At 47.3% G+C, this 13220-nt stretch overlaps 1 protein-coding gene across 1 annotated transcript in view; it reads right to left on the reverse strand.

The window, feature by feature from the left end:
* LOC139758768 (uncharacterized) overlaps positions 1 to 7630 on the reverse strand; it is a 139345-nt gene extending 131715 nt beyond the window's left edge. Inside the window, exon 1 of the mRNA XM_071680547.1 lies at positions 7266 to 7630. The gene's annotated coding sequence lies outside the window, so the exon portion shown is untranslated. The remainder of the gene's footprint in view (positions 1 to 7265) is intronic.
* Between the last annotated feature and the right edge of the window lie 5590 nt (positions 7631 to 13220).

Here is a 13220-nt window from a genome sequence, read left to right on the forward strand (position 1 = left end):
AAAGAAATGGCTCTGGACTTGGTGTATGTAGAGCAGGACTGGTGTAGCGCTGAACCTGGTGTAGGAGACGTGAGGTGTGGAAGGGGTAGAGATTAAGGAATCTGACAGGGGTTTCTCACTGGGGCGCTAGCGGAGACCAGAGGAGGGGCGTCTGGAATGGATCCTGGTATGGATGTCCGAGGTTGGGGGTTTCGGGGCCTAGTATGGGTGTTGAGAGGTTGGACTGCGACCAGGACTGAGAACCATTTTGGGTGGTGAGAGGCTTAGTTTGAGTGTACATGTGTGTATGTTGAGGTTAGAGTGTGAGCAGGGTGAGGGATGTAGTAATTTGTGTAGATGTGACGTGTAGTTTCCTGTGGGTGGGTACCCAGGGAAGTGTGGTCAGGAGACCGGTGGGAGTGTTGGTGTCGGGGGTGGAGGACGATTGCAAAGCGCCCAGAGGATGGGAGCGAGGGGCTTCGTGTGGCTGTCCGTGGCCCCAAGTGTGGCAGGATGAGGAGCCTTATATGAGGGTACACGAGGGTGGGGTACGGCGCCTAGTGTATGTGTGAGGAATGAGGTAAGAGTTAGCCTTACTTGCTCATGGGGAGGGAGAAGCGCGGGGCCTTGTGTGGGCTGTGGTGGATGATGGGTATGGTGTAACTGTCATGGGGGTTAAAGGGCCTGGTGTGAGTGTCATGGGGTGTGGAACCTGGTGTGAATGTCGTGGGTAAGGGGCCTGGTGTGAGTGTCAGGGGGTATGGAGCCTGGTGTGAATGTCGTGGGTAAGGGGCCTGGTGTGAGTGTCAGGGGGTGTGGGATCTAGTGTGAATGTCGTGGGTAAGGGGCCTGGTGTGAGTGTCAGGGGGTATGGAGCCTGGTGTGAATGTCGTGGGTAAGGGGCCTGGTGTGAGTGTCAGGGGGTGTGGGATCTAGTGTGAATGTCGTGGGTAAGGGGCCTGGTGTGAGTGTCACGGGGTGTGGAACCTGGTGTGAATGTCATAGGTAAGGGTCCTGGTGTGAGTGTCAGGGGGTGTGGGATCTAGTGTGAATGTCGTGGGTAAGGGGCCTGGTGTGACTGTCATTGGGTGTGGGACTTATTGTGAATACCATGGGTAAAGGGACTGGTGTGACTGTCAGGGGGTAGTTTCTGGAAATACCGGTTGGACCAGGTAACTTGTTTGAATTCAATTTATTAAAATAATCAATTATTCATTTTCTTTAAACAGCTTTCATATGTAGTGCTCAAAGATGATTTTTGTACCGATGGTACATTAGACGATTTTTTTGTAGGTTTAAACCCCTGAATCAAAATATTTGCCTGGAAGGAAAGCTATTTCTTTGTTCCCACTATATAAGCAGCCCTTAGATAACTGATCAATAGTATGTTTTTTCTTGTATCTTACTCCCTGGGTGTAGGATCTTGTGTGAATGCCTGGGGATACAAGGTCTGCTAGGACTGTCACGGGGTAGGGGGCTGCTGGGAAAGTCAGTGGATAAGGGTTAGGAATTGGGTGTAAGTGCTAAGGGGTAAAGGGCTTTATGTGAATGTCGGGTTAAAAAGCCCAGTGTTGAGTCAAGAGGTAAGTAGCCTGGTGTGAGGTTAAGGGGTAAGAGGCCTTGTGTGAGTGTCATAAGGTAAGGGCATAATGTGAGTGTGTGTATGTGGGGGGGGGGGGGTTAAGGTGCCTGATGTGTGACAGGGATTAAGGGGCCTGGTAAAATTGTCAAGGGTAAGGGGTTGGTTTGAGTGTCAGGGGTAAAGGGTTTGATGTAAGTGTCTGAGGTAAGGGGCCTGTTGAGTGTCAGAGGATAAGGGTCCTGGCGTGAGTGTCAGAGGGTAAGAGGGCCTGGTGTGAGTGTCAGAGGATAAGGGTCCTGGCGTGAGTGTCAGAGGGTAAGGGTCCTGGCGTGAGTGTCAGAGGGTAAGAGGGCCTAGTGTGAGTGTCAGAGGGTAAGGGCGCCTGGTGTGAGTGTCAGAGGGTAAGGGCGCCTGGTGTGAGTGTCAACAAGGTAAAGGGGCCTGGTATGAATATCAGAGGGTAAGGGGCCTGGTGTTAGTGTCAAACAGTAAGGGGCTAGCTGTAAGTGTTAGAGGGTAAGGGGTCTGGTGTGAGTATCAAGGGTAAGGAGCCTGGTGTGAGGAGTGTCAGGGGTAAGGGGCCTGGTGTGAGTGTCAGGGGTAAGGGGCCTGGTGTGAGGAGTGTCAGGGGTAAGGGGCCTGGTGTGAGGAGTGTCAGGGGTAAGGGGCCTAGTGTGAGTGTTAGGGGTAAGGGGCCTGGTGTGAGTGTCAGGGGTAAGGGGCCTAGTGTGAGTGTTAGGGGTAAGGGGCCTGGTGTAAAAGTCAGGGATAAGGGGCCTGGTGTAAGTGCCTGGGGTAAGGGGCCTGGTGTGAATGTCAGGGGTGAGGGCTTACTGTGTCAAGGTAAGGGGCTTGCTGTAAGTGTCAAGGTAAGGGGCTTGCTGTAAGTGTCAGGGGTATGGGGCCTGTTGTAACTATCAGGAGTAAGGGGCCTGGTGTGTGTCAGGGGTAAGAAACCTAGTGTTAAGTGTCAGGGATAAGAAGCCTGGTGTAAGTGTCGGGTAAGGGGCCTGGTGTAAGTGTCAGGAGTTAGGGGCTTGGTGTCAGGGGTAAGGGGCTTGCTGTAAGTGTCAGGGGTAAGGAGCCTGGTGTGTCAGGGGTAAGGGGCCTGGTGTGAGTGTCAGAGGATAAGGGGCCTGGTGTGAGTGTCAGGGGTAAGGGGCCTGGTGTGAGTGTCAGGGGTAAGGGGCCTGGTGTGAGTGTCAGGGGTAAGGGGCCTGGTGTAAGTGTCAGGGGTAAGGGGCCTGGTGTGAGTGTCAGGGGTAAGGGGCCTGGTGTGAGTGTCAGGGGTAAGGGGCCTGGTGTGAGTGTCAGGGGTAAGGGGCCCATTGTGAGTACCAGAGGGTATGGGGCCTGGCGTATCAGGGGATAGCAGATCTAGCGTGAAATCTGGGAGTTTTGGGGTACTATTGTGGTCATCAGAGTAGGGTTGTTTGCAGATGCTGGGATTCAGTGGTGCAAGTTTCGCCGGGTGCTGGTGTCCAGGGGGTAGGGTGCAGGGGGTGTTCGTGTCCTTATGTAGGGAGCAACTGCTGGTGTTAAGTGTACAGGGGTTGGGAGCAACTGCTGGTGTTAAGTGTCCAGGGGTTGGGAGCAACTGCTGGTGTTAGTGTCCAGGGGTAGGGAGCTGGGGTTGTTATTGATGTCCAGGGGTAGGGAAGAGGGGCTAGTGTTGGTGTCCAGGGTTGGGAGGAGCTGCCTGTGTTGACGTGTAAGGTTGGTGACAGTCTGGTGCTGCATGTGGGCGGTGTGGCAGCAGAAGATCGACTGCCAGGATCACTATGGCTGTCAGCATCATGTTATAACTACCACTCGTAGAACACTGAACACCTTCAGGTGTTCATGAAAACTGGAAAACCATACGTGCTTTTGCTGCATATATGGCTCTTGGACCTGGAGAGTACTAGACTTATTATTGTCGACGAAGGTGTACCAGACCTGATATCACGGGTGGAGGGAAGGGTCTATTATCAGTCCTTGCTGTTCGACCTGCTATCGTTGTTCATTGCCAGACCTGGTGTCATTGTGGAAAGTGCCAGACCTGTTATCAGCACTAGAAAACAACCTTATCCTTATCAGTATTAGATGTTAGGTCTTATCAGTAATAGGGGTGCCAAACCCGTTATCTGTTTAGAAGTTCCAGAGCTGGTGGTAGCAATTAGTATTGGATGTGTCAGAACTGTCGTCCATATTAACAGGTGTGGAGGCACCACCAGTGTCGGAGAGGAACACCAAGCCTGTTATTATTGTTGAGGTGATAGACCCTTTATTAATGTCTTAAGGTGTCAGGGCCATCATCAGAATTGGTTTGGGGAAGGAAAGGGGGGGGGATTCAAATCGTGTTCCCAGCATGGGGTGGGGGGATGCTAGGCATATTATCAACTAAGAAGATGGGGTGTCGTGTGTGTGTGTTTGTGTGTGGGGAGGGGTAGCTTATTATCAGTGTTTGTAGGTTCCAGGCCTATTATCCGTCTCTGGCTGGCTGCCAGACCTATTGTCAGTGTCAACAGCGGGTGGTTGGGGGAACATACTTATCATCAGTGTTGGGGGTGCTGGGTCTGTTGTTAATGCTGGATGGAAGCTATAAACTTGTCAGTCTTAGGGGTACACACCTGTGTTCAGTGGGGGAGGGGGGGGAATGTTAGGAGAGTGGGAAGAGTCAGAGTGTGATCGTTTTTTGTTGGGGTGTCGAGCTTACTATTGATGTCAAGGATATTTGACCTGTGTGTAACATCAGATGTGTCACCGGTGTCAAGCTTGTGTTACCACTGCTCGTGGAGGGGCGTCAGACTCGTCATCAGTGGCCGAGGTAGGGTGTGTGTGCCAGGCTTCTTGTGGGTTTGGGGGATAAGGGTTGTGTGCGTGTCATGCTAAGGAAGGGAGTTCTGGGTATGGTGAGACTGTAAAATGCTGTTGATGCACTACATTGTGGGTCAGACCAGTCACCTTGATAATGGTTCACATTACCGTACCATAGTACATTTGTGCTGGACTTTACTGTAATCCTCCGGGTCTTTTGTACCTTGCCTTTCCGGATGACTTACTCTTAAGTCATCCAGTAGCATGTATTTCAGTGTTTGGTGGCGTATCCCACGCTTTCTAATACATGACACACTCTGTTTTGTAACTGTTTTGGTTGGTCGGGGTGTAGAGGCCTATATCAGCTGCCGTTATCATTCAGTACGCTGATGGTTTCCTAAAAGCTCTACACTATACCTTGTAATATAAAACCGTACACGCTTGATTCAGAGTTGTACATCGTACAGCATAGTGGTAATCGGTAAGATTGTGACGCTGAACCAGTATAATGCACTTTACACTTTTGTGATATTATCTTCCTCAAGGTCATCACCACCCGTCCAACTTCCCTCAGATCTCCAGAGCTGTATATTTTCATCAGACGTCTCTAGTAAGACAACATAGTTCAAGTCAAAGGAACAAAAAAATAAAAGGTTTAGGTGATGATTTCCACATAGTCATGAGTAAATATGAAATCCATGTTTCTGAGCAGAATTGAATAGTTTTGAATTAATTCATTTTAAGTGCTCGATTAAATGGATGAGTTTATATTATCTTAGTGTTCTGTTTTAAACTTAGGGATAAGTTTTATTTTCAATAATAAATGTCTTACCAGATGTTTATGCGTCGAATTATGTGTAACCTTACCAAAGAAAACAAAGATTAGTCCATGTAATTTCCAAAATGTCATCAGCATGGTTCCGAGATGTACACTGCAAGCCATTAGTGATTCTTGTGTAATAATGAACGTATTTTGTACGCATCTCAGAAATTAGTTCTGCTGCCTTTGGTAACCTTCCAAGTGTCAGCCATGCACAGCTGACGGTGTCTAGGGCTAACTTAGTGAAATGGACGTCATATTATGAAATCATAACAAACATTCTGTAAACACATAAACATGATAATGACATAAGTTGCGTGAAGTAGAGACAGTGGTTACTGTGTAGTGATGATGGATTCCTGCCCTGTACCACTCCACCTCGTATTCTCTTCCACAGCTGCACAGTGTTATACAGCACATCTGTGAATAATTTTTCTAATAGAAGACTGGCGAGTTAAGGCTGTAAAACCATTTTTTATGAATACCTGAAACAAAGAAGTTAATATCTTAATCTAAGCACACAAGATAATTTCCAGTAAGTAAATGATTATCCATTCTTCGTCACAATGCAAATAAGTTTAATAAATGTACAAGATATTGCCCCATTTCTTTGTGAGCTGAGGCTAACCGCATATAGTGGGGTACCCAACTCCAGGAGCCCCGGTCACGTGCACCACCCTGGACCTCACCTGGTCAGCTTACGTCTCCACAGTCTTCTTTTACCAGCTGCATAAAAGAAAATTAGTTTACAAAATCTGTACTAATGACACTGGAAAACATAAGTAGTGTCATGTCTCCCCTACCACAGGTCACACGTCGTGACCAGTTTCTCTCACGGTCAAATTTAGTACAAAATGGCTGCAGGGAGAGTGGTAGTTGAGGGAGGCGGGGGGAGTGGGGGGTAGATGCAGCGAGAAGGGCAAGAGGTTGGTTACTGTGGCTGAAGCTGTACCTCTCATTAGTGCTGTTCTTGACACCAACCCTGTACCTCACACTTTAAGGTACTCTCATCTCCCGTGTAAACTGTCTCACAACGTCCCTTAACACAAGTGGCATACCTTCTCCCTCGTGCTATACCCAGTATTCTTGGCCTGCGTCTTTGTGTGTGTGTGCGTGTGTGTGTCGGCTGTACCTATCTAGTATGCTGCTGTGCCCAGCCCTTCTGTACTATAACCCCCAGTGGAGTATCCGCCAGTGTTGGTGTATCCTGGTTACCCGTGTACCGCTCAGCTCTTCCCACCACGCCTCTCATTGTTGCCTGCCGTACCCTACACAGTGTTACCACCCCCGCTGCCACACATACTCGGCGTTACAATGTCGTGGAAGGCAGCACTGCGACGGTGGGATCTGGTGGCCGCACTGCTACGTCGTCACCAGCCCAACCACCTCAGCTAGTAGCGCCAACCCCTCCCTACAGGCCGGGGTGGGTTAGTGGCAGCCTTCCCCGTCTTCCCCTGTGCCTGCCAGCCTGCCTGGGTGGCGCTGCACTTGTTGGATCGATAACCCCGGGACGGTGGCAGGCGGCACACTTCGCCGCCACCACCACCACCACCGCGGCACCCGCCCGCCCGCCCGCCTCACCATCAGCTGATCCCGGTCCTCTCACATATCCTGCCTCGGGTAACTCAAGGGGTACTTACCCACTTACCTGTACTGGTTGACCCTTACGTTCACCCAGCGAGTCTCCTGGCTTGATTCACTACAAGTTCTCTGAGGTGGTAAAGCACTCCTGAAACATCATTCACTGTAACCTCTCAGCTGGTACGACCCTGACGTCCACGGCCACCTCCACACGCACACTTCCAGGCGTACACACACACATACACACTTACAAGGCCAAGGATGCTTGAACGTAAGCAAGCACTACACATGGTGTTAACCCCCCTGGGCCTGCGTCTTGGATACACAACGACCATCATGCATTACCAGCTTGTGTGCAGGTCGAGGAGGGATGTTTCCCATCCAGGAAAGACCTCTACTGGGGGTTCACTATACTGCATTTGAATATCCCTTGCATTACAGACAGACCGACACTTCACTCACCATACACCAGTGCCACAGGGGTCTTAGAACTAAGTCACTCACCTCTGGCTGCTAAGTGAAGGGTAATCCGCGAGGAACGTCGAGATCCAAAGTTAATCCGTCCGAGTAATCCCGAGTTAGAGTGTAGGCACTGCGACCTCTTCTCACGGCCTTAGCTCCCACTCCGCCATCTTGTCTGGCCCACAGCCGAGGCACAGACTTCACACTACACAAATTTACACACTTTTCACACCCTTTCCACTAGAATTCAGCCCTCAGCTTTTACACACTGCAAGGCTGCAACACTATACACAATTTTCACTTAATTCCAGGTAAAATAAACTTGTAAAACAGGAGATAAAAGCACAAAACCAGCAGCGCCCCACCGACACACTGCACCGTCACTCGGCCACGTACAGATTGACTGTAGGTTGGCGCGTCCACGCATGTCACGTGACTGTGGTAGAGCCGGGCGTACCGCTAGCCAATCACGTCCCCCAGTTGCCGGATAGGCGTGGCAACTTGTGCCATCCCGTCTTGTAATTGGTGGTTCGGACATGGGTGGAGCTTAAGTTCCCACGACCGCATGGTCATTGAGTGTCGACCCGGGGGCCTGAATCAATGGGGGAATCGATAGGCCATCAGTGGTTATTGAGGCACAGGGGTCGTGAGGTCGATATTTGTCAAAAGTCGGGGGCGGCCTTGCCCTGGGGACTGGTACCCATGGGGGACGGTGGCCCTGGTGCCCATGGTGCGCCACAGGCACCCAACACAGGAACTGGTGCTTCTGTCTTTGCTTGTCTACACTACTGGAATGTTTGTTTTAATCATGCTCATGATAAATCAGTCATCTACGTAGACAGACTATTATAAACTTGTAACACTTGTGATATTTCGACTCTGAAGCCAAATTACAGTTCTTATATAGGTCACCTTGGATCATAGCAGCACCTCTAGTGAAGGTCGATCAATACTGTTTCTCAGGGTATGACAACCATATTAACTGGGTCATAGCGAAAAATTAGCCTGTGCCTTGTTTGTGTGCTCCGGCAAAGAGATATACCTATGGGTTTGGCTCACCCGTCTTGATTCCTTACAAGACTTTTGTCTAGCGATAACCTTAACACCCAAAATAAATGATGTTTGTTCAGTTTGCCTGATAATGAAGCCCTCTCCCTCTGTACCTGCTTTGTACCGCCCGTGACACACGAAACAGATAATGAAACGGTTGATGAGACTGCGAGACGATCAGGTGTGGCGAGAAGCCGGATGAGGGCGGCGTGGCGCGGCTGACAGCATGCGCGCCCTCTACACTGTGGTACCCCCACCTCCGCTTCTACCCACCCCACTAACTTAACCCTCGCCGCCATATTCGTCATCCTGCAGTGCTGGTCACCTGGCTGTCCCAAGGCCCTGCGTTGCGATACATGTGTGGGTAGAGGAGGACCAAGTGCATTTAGTTGATCCATTCTTATAGAGGGGAGAAGATTTTAGATGTGGATAGTCCACACACAGGTGAGGGAAGGCCAGATAGGTACTGTTGCCATACCCACTCATAGGTGAGGGAAAGGAAGGCCAGGTCGGTGTTGTTGCTATACCCACACACACGTGAGGGAAGGCCAGGTGGGTGTCGTTGCTATACCCACACACGTGAGGGAAGGACAGGTCGGTGCTGTTGCTATACCCACACACAAGTGAGGGAAGGCCAGGTAGGTGCTGTTGCTATCCCCACACACGTGAGGGAAGATCAAGTAGGTACTGTTGCTATACCCACACATAGGTGAGGGAAGGTCAGGTAGGTGTTGTTACTATACCCACACACACGTGAGGGAAGGCCAGTTAGGTGCTGTTGCTATACCCACACACGTGAAAGGTCAGGTAGGTGCTGTTGCTATACCCACACACGTGAGGGAAGGCCAGGCAGGTGCTTTTGCTATGCCCACACACAGTAAGGAAAGGCCAGGTAGGTGCTGTTGCTATACCCACGCACAAGTGAGGTAAGGCCAGGTAGGTGCTGTTGCTATACCCACACACATGAGGGAAGGCCAGATGGGTGCTGTTACTATACCCACATAGGTGAGGTAAGGCCAGGTAGGTACTGTTGCTATACCCACACACGTGAGGGAAGGTCAGGTAGGTGCTGTTGCTATACTCACACGCAGGTGAGGGAAGGCCAGGTTGGTACTATTGCTGTACCCACATATAGGTGAGGGAAGGTCAGGTAGGTGCTGTTGCTATCCCCACACCCAAGTGAGGGAAGGCCAGGTAGGTGCTGTTGCTATACCCACACACTAGTAAGGGAAGGCCATGTAGGTGCTGTTTTATACGTATCCACACACAAGTGAGTAAAGACCTGGTAGGTGCTGTTGGTATTCACCACAGAGATAAGGGAATGCCAGATAGGTGCTGTCGGTATACTCAAAAGCATGCTGGCAAAAGAGAGACTTCCTAAGTGAGAGACGGTACGGTTTCAGGGAAAGGTCATGCGTAACAAACTCCTAGACTTGCATGAGAGTGAGATCCGTGTTAGACAAAGCAGAATGTTAGGTTGTGTGCAGCTGGGTTGCCGGGAAGCATTTGACACGTACCAAAAAGGAGGTTGTTAAAGAAGCAGGATCTTCAAGCGGGAGTAAGGAAGAGGCTCCTTCGGTGGACAGATACCTACCTTGTTCATGGGAGTACATAGAAAGGACTGAAAACAGGAGACTTGATGGTCTGTGATGAAATTATATCGATATTTATCTTAATTGTGGTAGCAGTAAACATCCCCCACCCACATCCCCCTCCGGCATAACTGCCGTCAGAGGAAATAGAAATCAGAATTTTGAGGCGTACTGCCATGGAAATTCTATAGGAAATTGTGAACGGAAAAATATATATCCAATTAATCAGTTGAAACAACTTCCTGCTCTGGGGACGGATTCTAAAAAGGAGAGACAAGGTTAGAGTTCATTTATCGTATAAGAAATGGTTGTCATTAACATATGTCACTGAAGATTTTGTCTATCTTTGCTGTAGGTAATGTATTCCAGTCTTTGAACACTCAAAGCTGAAAACGTTTTTGCCCAGTCATGGTAATTACATCTCCTTCCTTATATCTATATACGAACCTATATTTTTGGTTACCGAGTCTCTGAAGTGAACATATTATCTTGGTAGAATGGCTCATGAGACGCATATCAGGAGCCTACTCGATATGGGTTGGGGTTACCAGTGACGTGCCACAGGTTCCAGTCCTGGAACCATTGTTCTTCTTGATCTATATGAATAACCAGCTAGAATGATCGGATTCATACCTGAATATGTACGTGGATGATGCCAAGGTTATGAGGGAAGAAAAGAGTGATGATACATGATTGATGAAATTCAACTCGAGGAAATGAAAAGTAATGAGGATGGGCGACAGTGAAAAAAGGCCGTTATATGTATTTTGTTTACAGGAAACAGCTAGAAAAATATGTGTGTGGGGTAACTTTGCGCTAGAGTTCCCACTTTAAGAGAAATGCTAAGGGGACATACTTTACATCGTGAGTTAAACAAAAAATTGAATGTTTTTCAGTTTTGGTCACTGCACTTAGAAATGCACAAAGAACTGCTAAAGATGGTCCAGAGGAGGGCAACATGAATGGTACCAGAATTAAGAGAGCTGATTTACATGGATAAGAAGGAAAAGTAAAGGGTGTCTTTATCCAAACTAATTGTTATCAGTAGTTTGATGGTGTTAACATGAACATTTCAACGAAACATGCAAGGATAGAACAAACAGAGGATATAACATTAAAGTAAGCTGGATACTTGTTAGAATAGAGGTATAGAGGTACTTAGTACTTAAATAATATGTGTGGTGAATGAATGAAATAAACTGAGTGATGAAACTGAACGTTAAAAAGCTGTATGATAGTCGAGAAAGTTCAAATTATGGAACCCCAGAGTTTAGAACTCCTTCTCCTTACAGGACAAATAGGTAATTACTCACACACGGAGATAGACTTCCTAATCTTCACATATTGCTAACTGTGGAATTCATTTGGATTTGTGTTAGAGTTGACAGACCAGGGAGAAGCGTAGCGGAAGTAAAAAGTTTAGTCACAAAAAATGAAAGGCATCAGTAGGGGCTAGAGAGCAGCACTAACCTCAGGGAGGCCAGGAACCCAAAATGATACGAGGTTTGGGTTGAGTGTAAAGTATGGTAATTGTTGGAATTTAAGGACCTGATTAAAGGAAGCACCGGATACTGTTCAAGTAATGGAGACAAAACTTACGAAAGAGATGTACTGATGGACTGTCCATTCAAACAAAATTTTATGGGAAGAGTATGTATGGGATAACTTGAATAGTGCGGTTTATTGTATATAAACCAAAGAATTGCAAACCAGAGCAAATATTTGACGAAATAAGGAAGGAACAATCAGGATGGTGCAGAAGAAAGCAAAATACGAATTCCTCAGAAATTATAGATTTTGATTATTTGGAGATGCACCAGGGAACGTAGATACAACTGGAGACGCAAGTTATTTGGGTATATATGGAAAATTTACCCTTTCATCATGTCATTGAGAAATCGTGAGTCAGAGGGGTTGATACACCATCAGTACTTGATCTTATCTTTACTCATAGTGTCAACCTCAAAATACCAAATATGATGCGCCAACCAGTGAAAGTGATCATGTAGTCCTTGAATTTGAGTGCTTTTGAGAGTTAGGATAGAAACCAGATTGAGAAGGGAGATATGTATAATCATGTGAACAACCCAGAACCGAACAATTTCTTTAAGAATGTAAGCTAAGAAATAGAATTCCATGACCAAGATATGGACCGCTGTTATGGGAGGTTATGTGAAATGTACATTGAACGAGTTTGAGCATAGATACCTTTAGTTTGAAGCAGAGGGAAGGTTAATAAAGAGAGAGATGTTTGAGTAAAAGGTGCCAAAAAGCAAAAGAGCTTATGGGTGTACTATGGAGGATATCTAAGAGGTACTTTAGTCAATTAGCATATGCAAGGTATAAGAATAAGGGATGAATGATGTGAAAAGAGAGAGAGAGGCAGAGAAACACTTTGAAAAAGAATATAGTGAACAAAGTAGAGAAGATTTCAAGGGTTTTCCATGAATCTATCAAAAGGAAATGTTTGTTAAAAAATAGCTGTTCATCAAGTGAATGGATTCAGAAGACACAGCTGTAGTAGACAACGGGTAATTATATAAAGAACTAAAAGAAAAACGTTTTCAGTAGAGTACATTGTAACCCACAGCTAACAAGATTAGATGGCAAAAAGCAATAGAAATTGCTAGACAACTTAAAAAGCAGACTACTAAAGGGTATTGACCAACACAAGGCACATGCTCGTGATGATATCTTTTCTTGCGCAGAATCACCTTACAGGCCAACTGAAGTGCTTTTCAACAAATAGCTGGAAGAGAGAGCGAACTCTGCTTATACCTGAGAAAAAATTGTGACAGTTCAGCATGTCGAAGAAGGAGGGCATAGTGCCAAGGGAAGGAGAGTGGACAGATGTCTTGACTTTCTTTAAAAAAGATTGAGAAATTGTGCTGAACTGTAGATTGGCCTGTCTGACGATTGTTGTCTCAGAAGTACTGGAGACCATAATCAGAGAGCATGTTGACTACTAGTAATAGGAAACCTCCATAAGTGAGAAGAGCTTTGTTTCAAGGAAGAGAGAAGGTTGGGTGGATTGCCAGATAACATTTTACTTCCACGCGTTTGTTTGATGGAGAAGCTGGATCTTCAGGCAGGAAGAAAAGAGTGACTATAAGATAAAGATTTCCCTGGTGGAAGGAAACAAAGGAGCATCTCAAAATGGGTTGGAATCACCTGTGGCGTGCTGCTGTGCTCGGTCCTGAGACCATTGTTCTTGATCTGTGCGAATGATTTGCCAGAATCTGTCTATAACTGAATTACGTAAGGAAATATTCAGCAGGTTATTTACAGCGTATTTTTGGCCAGAACCGGACTTTGTTTTGCAAGTTTGGTCTCATTACTTAAAGAGTGTTGAAGT

The sequence above is a fragment of the Panulirus ornatus genome, chromosome 31 (assembly GCF_036320965.1).
Source record: "Panulirus ornatus isolate Po-2019 chromosome 31, ASM3632096v1, whole genome shotgun sequence".
Taxonomy (NCBI): domain Eukaryota; kingdom Metazoa; phylum Arthropoda; class Malacostraca; order Decapoda; family Palinuridae; genus Panulirus; species Panulirus ornatus.